At 38.5% G+C, this 9,790-nt stretch overlaps 1 pseudogene; it reads left to right on the top strand.

Moving 5' to 3' along the window:
* Positions 1–370: 370 nt before the first annotated feature.
* On the top strand, positions 371–850 carry LOC148025089 (histone chaperone ASF1B-like; annotated as a pseudogene).
* The last annotated feature ends 8,940 nt before the right edge of the window (positions 851–9,790 follow it).

The following is a 9,790-nucleotide window of genomic DNA, read 5'->3' as shown; positions in this document are numbered from 1 at the left end:
AAGGTGTGAATGGGCTAGTTCGAATGTCCTTTAAGGGCTAGGGCTTTAACCTTAGTATTAGTGTGAAGGCAAGTGGAGAGAGAGAGAGAGAGAGAGAGAGAGAACGACAAAAAACAACTGAAGGAGGAGTTTTTGGCTGATGAGCGTCAATCTAGTAAGGGTAAGTAGAGAAGGATAGGCTTATAGGCACAGGGACACATACACAGACACATAAACTTAAAGGTATAAGCACCCCCTTCTTGTTCTGATCCCTTAGCTGGTGCCGAGAGACAATGGATGCTAGCTTCTGAATTGAAATTTTCATCATCATCATCATATTCCGCTTCTTCTTCTTCCTTGTTGCCCTTACCCTTCAATCCCTTCTTCTGCCATGAGTGCAGTCAATATCACCAACGTCTTTGTCCTGGACAGCCCTACCATGTTCCTCAACCCTTTCCAATTCAAGATCTCATACGAATGCATCATGCTTCTTATAGACGATCTTGAGTGGAAGCTGATTTACGTTAGGTCTACCGAAGATGAGAAGTACAACCAAGTGCTTGAAAGCATGCTTGTTGGGCCGGTGAATGCTGGCAATTACATATTTGTTTTCTAGGCTGATCCTCCAGATGCTGCCAAGATCCCTAAAGAAGACATGCAAGGTGTTATTGTTCTCCTACTAACCTACTCATACCTAGGGCAAGAATTTGTAAGGGTGGGATACTACGTGAACAATGAGTATGATGATGAGAAGCTGAGAGAAGACCAACCTTCCAAGGTCATTGAGGAGAAGATTCAAAGGAACATACTAGCTGATAAGCCAAGGGTTACCAAGTTTCCAATCTCATTCCACCCAAAATGGATATGGTAGAGGGCCTTAAGGTGGGTTCAACTCCTACTATGCATTTACGCTAGAGTACAACCCACTAGCGACACTAGGACTAGCTTGCCATGTCTCTGATACTATGTCAACCAACACGGATCTAGAGCTAGATTAGCTATGGTGGATGCAAGTCATACACATGATACATTATTAGAATGAGGAATCGTAACTCAAGTGAATTAGGTCCCAAGATTGATTAGCTTGGACTCATAAACACAATCTTGAGTGACTCAAATTGATTGTACCATTACATTGAAATGAGTGTCAAGTACATGTCTTTATAGCTTTATGGATAGTACCACTTTTCTCATCTGTGTTTCTGGGATTTTGGACATCTCTTCCTGGAGCTTCTAGAGCATACATCTTTGTCATATCTCTCATACAAAGCCACTTATGGGCAAACATCATTTGCTATTCTCAACATCATTGTCTCAACTTTAGCCCATGATTGCTTAAAGAAAGTAGATTGGGAAGAAAATAGCCCACGATTTAAAGCAAGAACCCTTGTGATTTTTATGGACAAAAAACAAGCTTCAACAATGAAAGAAGGATTTGGAAAAAACAAGCACCCTTGTTCTTTTTATGGACAAAGAGAAGGCATCAACAATAAAAGAAGGATTTGGAAAAAAGCAAGTACCCTATGGCACCTATCACCAAGGAAGCCAACCAAGATTACCTATGCTTGCCTACAAGTGCATAATCAATCCCCATGATTGGTACTAGCATGGGCAGCCTCCATAGCTTGTCCATGATTGATTCATGACAACTAATGATTGCTAGAAAATACATAGATTGCAACTTGCATGCTCCCAACTGCTAGGATTTGCCTAAAGGGTGCCCCAAAATTGTTCATATAATACCCGTGATTGTTGAATAACTTCACCAACTATCTACAATTGCCAAGAGCCCACAATTGTTAATGCATGAACCTACTTTGCTTAAATGGGTTCCTACGAGTGTCATATGTTTGCCTATGATTGTTGGAAGGTTACATATGATTCATCAAGATCCCATGATTGATCAAACAAGAAGCTAGCAAAGTGACAATTTTCAATATATAACTGATAAGAGCTTGCATAAGAGTGCTCCAAGTGCCCATAATCCATCAACCAATGATTGATCAAGTAGTAGCCCAAACTGCACCAACATCACACAATTGGACAGAAGAACACGATTGCATAAATAAATAGCCACCTTGCATACAAGCTATACATACACACTAATCATACCCACAATCTCATGGTAGTCCATGATTGCAACACATGAGGCCATGACCTACCATAAGCTTTCTTAGCCTCATGTGTTGAACTCTTTTTAATTGTAGTTGGGGGAATCACTTGGAGCCTTTTAGTAAGGTTTCTTAGCCTCCAATTGAAGTAGCTTGTCAAGCCATGTACTCAAACTTAATTGTGCCTAACCACAAGAACCTAGACTATCTTAGTTATAAGAACTAGAGTAAGTGGCCTACTTGCTTGAAGTTTGATTTAGCATCAGCCATCACAATTGAACATAGATCAACCCATGATTGCATGTAGTTTGCTTCCTCACAATTATAGCATTTCATCATCCCACAATTGCACCTAGGGCATTCCTCAAGTAGGAGTGAAATCTTAACTACTCAAGGACCCCAACAATAGAAGATTGTAGACACATTGAGTGCTCCCATAAGAAAAGTGATGACTTCACACTTGATTTGCACTTGAAAAGTGTTGAAAAGTGATTGAGCACAAGAAGCACATTTTTCAACTAGCACTCACATCAACCTTACATCGAGCATAATAAGGTGGAAACGTCAATGTCCACTTGCAACTAAAGCATTAAGAAGTGGTAGAGTCAAAGGCTAAATGAAATACTAAGAATAAATCGCACTCCAATCCTAATGGGGATAAACACATACATGTCACCAAGTGATAGAGCTGAATCAAGGAATCTTGAGACTAAACCATAACCCTAAATGGATAAAGTCAACATAGGAAACTCAAACCTAGAAAAGAAACCCAATCTAGTTGAAACAACTAGTTAGATCAAGGACCTTGGAGCCAAGAAATAGAAAAGAGTGAGACTCATGCTAGTCTTGAACTCATGCACACAAAAAGGTTGAGCTTGAACTAAATGAGTGAGGATTGAATGGGAAATATCTAAAAACACCAAATAAGGAACATAAGAAGATCCCAAAGAAGTTTAGTCTACTTAGTAGAACATATGACAACCCTACACAAGAAAGATCTAGCCTTGAAAGAGAATGATAAGGATAGATAAGGCTAATTAAAAGCCAACAAAGATTGCTATATGCAATTGTGTAGTGGACTAGAGTTTCCACCTCCTAAGCAAAGAAATCCCCTAGTTCCAAATGTCTCCGAGAATTTGGGGATCAAGAATATGCCCATCCCCTTGTTAATATGTAGGGTCATTGAGCTCATGGACCTAGAGACCAACCAACAAAACCAATAAGATGGTGGAAAGAAAATATTTGGGAGAAGTTCCTTAGGAATTGTGTGAGTCCTTAGAAAAATTTGAAGTCATGGTTGGTTTTGAACTAAGTGAAAGGAACCAAGAGGTTGTAGAACAAAGGTCACAAACCCTTGAAGATTAAGGGAAAATCACCCTCAATAAGTTTATGGAAGTAACCATAGCTATACAAGGGTAGAGGATAGAGCTATAAAGAGAAATAGATGACATGAAGAGACTGTTACTGAACTCCATCCTGATAAGGTCATCTAATGACTTGTTGTCATACCTAGCACAAAGATAGTTACTTGATAGATTTTGCATGCTTTAGGTTGAATCTCAAATTATCAATACCTTGCTAATTGGATTGAGCATTATCAAAGAACAATCCAAAATCCCTCTAAATTCCAAACACAAGTGAAAAAATATAGAGTGCGAGATGACCCATGTAGCTTTATGGAATAGGCTTGTGAGGGTAGCAACCTCACATAAGACTCAAAGAGAGCACAAGCTTTTGGGCTATGCCTAACCGAGAAGGGATAGACAAGATCCCCAGCCTAGCAAATGCATAGTAGAGCTCAATATAATGTAAGATATCCTAGCTTCCCTGAAATAGCAGTAGCAAATCTCTCCAAACTCATGAAAACTATTAAGAATCCATGGCCATGTAAACAAAATATATTGTGCATACATTGTATTGGGAATCATCTACCATCAAAGTATCCCAAACCTAGTTCAACATGTATGAACTATGGCTACTTTGGCCATGAGATAGCTTATTGTGGAGCTCCAAGAATGCTTCTCTATCTTACTCTATATGTACCTATTGGATCTTAGTAGCAAAATAGATTATCATTCTATCAGATACCTTAATAATTGTCCTTTCATGCCCCGCTTCCATTGGGTCGAAGATCAAGAATCAATCCTACAAGGATGCTAAGACCTTTGGGCCTAATCATAACTCACCCTCTGAGGAATGCTCTTGTGCACTTTATATAGAAGAACCATTGGAGGAGGACAAATACATGAATCCCTACATCACATACAACAAAGAGGGCAATGGGATTGTTATGGACTACAAAGGGAGAGGCATGATCAAAGCCTATCAGATCATTGAGTGTTGGAACTACAATCAACCTGGGCATCTGTTGACAAAATGTCCACAAAAACGGGAACCTCCCATGGAAAATAGGGTTGATCAAAGATATGTCAAGTATAGCATAACCCATATGTGCCAAAACATCCCTAAGAAATAAGCAAGCACAAATGAGACAATAGTCCCTTTTGTGCTACTGTTTGGAGTTGAGTTAGTCAATTATGAAGACATCATCCCAATTTTGTCGAATGCTACTGTAAGCGCTTAGAGTAGAAAAAGGAGGAGACAACATAACTATCCCTTCTATTGCTAAATAATTATTTGGAGGTCAAAAGAAAAAATCCAAAATCCAAAAAGTGTAATGACATCAAAGTTACTCTGAAAAGTTATGGACTCATGTCACTCCCTGAAGATGTAGTTTCTTCCAATACAAAAAGTGTAACAACTATGCATAACATAAAAAATGAAACCACTACCAAGGTAGATGAGTATCCTAACCTAGAGTATCTATAAGAAATAATTGATAAAGTCATGCACTAGGTTAAGAGACCACAAGTTAAGCTTCAAGATTAAGAGGTAGTGGGAGGAATACATGCACTTGGCTTGTCTACCATTTTACCATTGTCAACTTTGATAGGTCCCAATAGCTTCAAATACCTATCTCAGATCCACCTAACCAAGAAGAAACACAATCCATGCCCTCATAATAGCATAGCTAAAAGACAAGAACCAAGAATCTTTAGTTCAAGGAAGTAGATCCAAGCATCATCATAACCCTCATCTCAACCAATGGAGCAGTCCCATTAGGAACCTTGCTAAAAGGAAACCTAGTCCTTTGGAGAACAAGGCTTGGATCAAAGAATTTGAATTAGGAACAATCAATGGCTAAAGAAACCATGTACATTCTTCAATGAAGGGTAACCCCCAATCTAACTCCAATACCAACCTTAGGAGCACTACAAGTAAACATATTTTGGGAGGGATCCAACATTTTTCTAGTGGAAGCTCTGCATTACTAGATAAGAAGAGGAATCATTGAAACTAGAGCTAAGGCTAGCATTGTCAATCAAGGTGTGATTGTAGCTGGGGAAATCTGCCTATTAAGAGCATACACTTTAATTTGACGTTGATTAGGGAGGAGGTGTGGGGAGGGGATGTTAGATATGCTCAACAACCCATCCTCAAAAGCTGCCACCAATGGTCCATGGTGCTCAAAGTTATATGGCCTCTATTATGAGAAGAAGTCATGTATGAGCTCAAGCATCTTGATTTGTCTGTCAAATGAGGTCTATGTGGCCAAATGTATCATTGAGTCCTATTTTGTACATCAAATGAGGTATGTGTGATCAAATGTATGGTTGGATCCTAACTTATATGTCAGATGAGATCTATGTGATTGGATTGCAAACTTTGGATCTCTATGGATCTAGCCTTTGGGTTACATAAAGTAGTTAAGTTGCATAGCAACTAGAGGCATGTTGCATTGAGTTGCAAGGTGTGGAAGTTATCAAGGACCCCTATCTTAGGATCTAGGGGCCACAGAAGAAACCCTCAGCTAGGGGGTCTTAGGGGGGACAAATAGCTCCCCTCACGAGGCAGCAGGCAGACCCTCATCAAGGGGGCACACAACCCCTCCAAATATGAGGGTTCAAGGATAGTGCCCTTGACTTGATGCTAAATGGAATATTCATTTCTTGACTAGTGAAGATTATGGTATTTCAAACAGATCAACTCGATTGCCTTCACAAGCTATAAAAGGAAGACTTCTCCAAAGCCATCATTATCTATCTTTCACCCAATAAAAGTTCTTTCAACTAGCCTTAAGCTCTTCACTTATTATTTGTGTAGATCACCATGTAAGCTTCACAATGGAAGCACATAGTTGGATAGAGCCATCTTTGTATCAGTTTGTTTGGAATTCAAAAAACCTATGTTCTTCTCTTCTTTTTTGTGTACTATCTACTCCTTGCTCAAATTCTATGCATTGCATCGTGTAAGTTTTTTAAAAGGCATTGGATACTTCAATAGAAGAAAAGTCAAGAAATGCTATAACACATGGTACAATAAACATAAATCCCCTATAGATGAGCCTAAAGTTCCAGTCAAAGCTATCACAGTAGCACAACAAAATTGGTATGAAATTTTGAAATACCAAGAAAAACTTGATTGAAATACTCATCCAAATCAATCAAACTACAATCCTTGAACTAGAGCATCAATCTTCCATGTCAAGGCCATTACATTAAGAAAACTCAACTCAAAAATAATTAACCACTCCATTTGTATATCCTTGAGTTAAATCTATTGCAAAGGGAGATGTTGTTAGGATACTCCTACAAAAAGTAGTACATTGGATATACTATTATTGTTTTTAAGAGTTATCAACCACATTTATAGACTAGCTCTCACCTAGGCACCTCATTCCCCTTTCAACCAATCATGCATTCACTCTTCCAATCAAGAGAGAAACAAATACAAGTCCAAGTTCAAGATCTAGCAAAAATCTCACCTCTTTTATTGTAGTATGAAACTTGAAGGCTTGTTGATAGCTTCATAATTCATGCCATGCTCCAAGAGCTAGCTCCATGTCCTTGCAACCACCACATATAGACCCACATAGAGAAGAGATGACAAAGAAGAAGAGAAAAAGAAGAGTAAAGAGACGAGATGTCCTTGTAGCCACCACATGTAGACCCACATAGAGAGGATATGATAGACAAGAAGAGGAAAAGAAGAGTAAAGAGACGAGAAAACTTTACAAGTAGTCCCTTGCTCTCTCACTCAACCTCACGTACTCTTTATACTCTTGAGTTCATGCTGAAAAACCTTGGTATTCGAAAGGGAAAATTTTACAACTAGTCCCTTACTCTCTCACTCAACCTCACATACTCTTTAAACTCTTGAGTTCATGCATATCACTATCCAATCTCCCCTCGGGAAATAGCGGCCTAGTTGGGTATGAGAATTTTGAATCTACTTCATAGGAAAAGTGTGGTATGATTGCTCCTAATATTATTATAACACCTACCCAAGAAGTTTCACTTTGCAATCAATCAAAGATGAGAGTGGCACAATGTCGCACTTGGTTCAAAGTTAGTAGGAATGTCATTTAAACTTCCATAGCCATTAGGACCACTACTACACTTTGATACCCTAAAATCATGTTAAGCCAATCCTATCCTACTAAATTTGGAGGTGTCATGTTCTAGTACGCTATCTACTATTTAGCGAAATTCCTTGACTTATTAGATCCATCCAACCATAGACAATCAATCATTAGGACCAAGACCTTTCACATTCCTCAACTGATTTGATTTAGTTATCTACCTAAGAAAGGCATGCTATTGTAGTATTGTTTGGAGGCTCTTGTTTTGGCATGAATTTTTTTTGAGAAACTTACATGAGAGGATAAAAGCTTATTCTTGTGTAACTAAAAATCAATGCATCTAGCAAGGGTTGGTTATGGCTCCTACCAAACTATCAACTTCCTAGGATTCTTGTGCTCCACAATTTTGAATTCTTTTAATGTTCTAGGGTGCTAGGTACTCCTACCGATATCTAGGGTTTGGCCAAGTAGGTCCTTGACAATGTAGTCAAATATGAGGTAAAGATCACTCTTTTCCATACAAGGATAGTCAGCTACTAGTTAGAGGATCACACCTACTCTCCTAGGGCATAGTTTGGAGGTGATATTTGAGCCCTACATTGTGGAGGGTGCCTTCATCAGCCTAGCCATTAGTTGTGGCTATGTTTCCATGTAGAATTGGACAACTTAGGGTAGTAGCTACTCCATCCCATTCATGGGGAAATGGCAATATCATCTAGTAGTAGTATGATGCGAAGATGAGGGTATCTTTCTCTAGTTTGGTAGTTGATGCCCATCATACATGTGGGTCATTGCTCCCACTTTCACCAAGCATGATGAAATATGCTTTATCACCCAGTCTTCTGGATGACTTCCATTATTTTTTTCTCAAACTAATCACTACTCTACATAGCCTAGAAAAAGATGTGGTAGTTTGGCTCATGAAGGATTGAGAGGGGACAACATGTGGGCACATTTCATTTCAATATTTGCAAGGCATAAAGCCTCACACATCTAGAGGAAAGGGAAATCATTCATAACCCATAAATTTCATAGCTAGCAAAGGATCAATGTGACAAAGTGCCATCATAAGAGTTGGGCATGGTGGGTGAAAAAAATTACTACTGATGATGAAGTTGAGCTTTTTCGTGGGCCAAGATGACTATTAGACACTAAAACTATCCATGTGAATTCATCAACGTGTACCTTATTGTTGCTAAAGATGGAGGCTAAGAGGAGGATGGGAGAGGATTCTAAGAAGGAGGTGGGGGTTGATGAAAATGATGAGGAAAAGATGAGCTACTAAGGGGCCATACATTGGTTGTAAGACATTCTGCCCCTAAGGCCTTCTTGGTCAAGGCTATTGGGAAGGTCTTAATGTTGGGCCATTTCCATGACCATTCTAAAGTTAATTGAATCCATTGTGAGCTACAATACAATGAGGTCCATAATGGGCTCTTGCTAGGTGGGTGTACACAATCACCAATGCTTGCTTATGCCTAATCTTCTTTTCTTGCATCATGTAGGATAGAGGAAAAGATTCGTTGTTCCCACCACACATTAAACTTTCATGTTCAACACTTGGGCACTTTTATCTTGCATGTAGGATATAGGAAAAGACTCATTGTTTCCACCACACATTAAACTTTCATGTTCAACACTTAGGCACTCACTCAAGGAAAATTTTTGCATGTTAAATCATATGTTCAACACATAGGCACTCACTCAACGGAACTTTTTGCATGTTAAGTAATATGTTCAACACTTGGGCACTCACTCAAGGAAACTTTTTGCATGTTAAATTATATGTTCAATCATATGACTCATTTACCACCACAATAGCATGCCCTTATATGGGCAATCCTAACGATGTTTGTATAGTGAGAGATTTGATAACTTTAGATGTAAATATATTGAATAGACCAAGAAGTATTATATTTGTAAATTTCATTGTAAATATATTGAATAGATCAATAAGTGTTGTATTTGTATTTTATCACATAAGAAAGAAAGTTAGCGAACTCTAGAGAGATGTATGAATTTTCAAGAGCGTGGTGCTAAATCTCATGTATCAAGTGGGCATGTATGAAATCTTAGCTTCATGTTTTTCTTCGAAGCGCTTTCAAATTATGATAGTATATATGGAAAAAATGGGTGTTTTAAGGTTTTCCACTTCCATTTCTAAATGTTACAATCATGATATTGAATTGTTTTATGCTTCAAAAAATATTTATCTCAAAAGTATCATCATTCAAAGAATGGACCTTTGACAAGTTGCAAGGTCAGTAATAGGATATTA

Source organism: Lygodium microphyllum, chromosome 15, assembly GCF_053477565.2.
Source record: "Lygodium microphyllum isolate KBCC chromosome 15, Lygodium_microphyllum_v1.1.10, whole genome shotgun sequence".
Taxonomy (NCBI): domain Eukaryota; kingdom Viridiplantae; phylum Streptophyta; class Polypodiopsida; order Schizaeales; family Lygodiaceae; genus Lygodium; species Lygodium microphyllum.
Note: the sequence above shows the minus strand (reverse complement) of the source record. Positions and strands in the feature narration are given on the sequence as shown.